Raw genomic sequence first — 2405 nt, forward strand, 5'->3', positions numbered from 1 at the left:
TTTGAGACCCTGAAAGCTAAGCTGGTCACAGCACCAGTTATCTCTGCACCAGACTGGACATTACTATTTGAATTGATGTGTGTTGCCAGTGACCATGCCATTGGTGCAGTATTGGGACAGAGGCATGACAAGCTTCTGCACGTCATTTACTATGCCAGTCGTGTTTTAAATAACGCACAGAAGAATTACACAACCACATAAAAAGAGCTGATTGCAGTGGTTTACGCCATTGACAAGTTTAGATCCTATTTGGTAGGATCAAAAGTGATTGTGTACACTGATCATATTGCTCTTAAACATCTACTCACAAAGCAGGATTCAAAACCCAGACTCATCAGATGGGTGTTGCTTCTGGAAGAGTTTGATATAGAAATAAGAGACAGAAAAGGGACAGAAAACCAAGTAGCAGATCACCTGTCCCGAATAGAACTAGTAGAAGGGGCGTCCCTCCTTCTCACTGAGATCTCTGAGACCTTTCCGGATGAGCAACTCTTTGCCATCCATGAAGTACCATGGTTTGCAGACATTGCAAACTACAAGGCAGTAAGATTCATACCCAAAGAGTACAGTAGGCAGCAATCAAAGAAGTTGATCACAGATGCAAAGTACTATCTTTGGGATGAACCATATCTCTTCAAGAGATGTGCAGACGGAGTAATCCGTAGATGTGTGCCTAAAGAAGAAGCACAGAGAATCCTATGGCATTGCCATGGATCACAGTATGGAGGACATTTTGGAAGTGAGCGAACAGCCACAAGAGTCCTCCAATGTGGCTTCTACTGGCCTACTCTCTATAAAAATTCCCGAGCATTTGTGCTTAATTGTGATAGTTGCCAAAGATCTGGCAATCTTCCTCACAGTTATGCCATGCCTCAACAAGGGATCTTGGAGATTAAGTTGTTTGATGTATGGGGTATTGACTTCATGGGACCTTTCCCACCATCATACTCAAACACTTATATTCTGGTGGCAGTGGATTATGTATCCAAATGGGTGAAAGCTATTGCAACACCTACTAATGACACTAAAACAGTGTTAAAATTCCTCCAGAAACACATCTTTAGCAGATTTGGTACCCCTAGAGTATTAATCAGTGATGGGGGCACTCATTTCTGCAATAAATAGCTTTACTCTGCTTTGGTTCGTTATGGAGTTAGCCACTCCATATCATCCACAGACAAATGGGCAAGCTGAAGTCTCTAACAGAGGACTTAAAAGAATCCTGGAACGGACTGTAATTAACCGTAGAAAGGATTGGGCAAGAAGCTTAGATGATTCTCTGTGGGCATACAGAACAGCATTCAAGACCCCTATAGGGACCTCTCTATACCAGCTTGTGTATGGAAAGGCATGTCACTTGCCAGTGGAACTGGAACATAAGACCTACTGGGCAACCAGATTCCTGAACCTTGATGCCAAGTTAGCTGGAGAAAAACGATTGCTTCAGTTAAATGAGCTAGAGGAATTTAGACTCAATGCTTTCGAGAATGCAAAAATTTACAAAGAGAAAGCAAAAAGATGGCATGATAAGAAATTGTCATCTAGAGTCTTTGAGCCGGGGCAGAAAGTTCTGCTATTTAATTCTAGGCTCAAATTATTCCCCGGTAAATTAAAATCACGGTAGAGAGGTCCATATGTAATTACAAGTGTATCACCATATGGATACGTAGAGCTTCAGGATAATGACTCTAACAAAAAGTTCATTGTTAATGGACAGAGAGTTAAACATTATCTTGAAAGCAATTTTGAGCAAGAATGCTCAAAACTGAGACTTAATTAAAACTCAGTAATAGTCCAGCTAACGGCATTAAAGAAGCGCTTGCTGGGAGGCAACCCAGCCATTCACAAAATTTAATTTAATTTTTTTGTTTTTAATTGATTTTTACAGGTATATGTCAAAGTATCTTCAAGGTAAAAAAGCAATTGATTGAATTCACAGAGTTACAGGGGAATTTGGAAAGATCATTGACGTGAAAAAGCCAGTAAGAAATGTTTTGGGCATTGAACGCCCAAAAGAAGCACCCACTGGGCGTTCAACACCAGTAAGGGTAGCCATCTGGGCGTTAAACGCCAGAAAGGAGCATCTTCTGGGCGTTGAACGCCAGAAAGAAGCACCTTCTGGGCGTTTAACACCAGATTGACAGCGTCCTGGGCGTTCAAAAAAACGCCCAGTGACAAAGGACTTCCTAGCGTTCAACGCCAGAAAGAAGCAACAGCTGGGCGTTGAACGCCCAGGAGAAGCATCAACTGGGCGTTAAACACCCAAAACATGCAGTAGTTGGGCGTTTAACACCAGGATGGTGGGGAGGAGGTAAAATTCGTTTTCCTTTACAAATTTTCTAATTTTTTATGTTTCAAATCATGATTTCTTGCATAAACATGTTTCAAAATATCATCCTTCAATT

The sequence above is a fragment of the Arachis duranensis genome, chromosome 8, assembly GCF_000817695.3.
Source record: "Arachis duranensis cultivar V14167 chromosome 8, aradu.V14167.gnm2.J7QH, whole genome shotgun sequence".
NCBI classification, from domain to species: Eukaryota; Viridiplantae; Streptophyta; class Magnoliopsida; order Fabales; family Fabaceae; genus Arachis; species Arachis duranensis.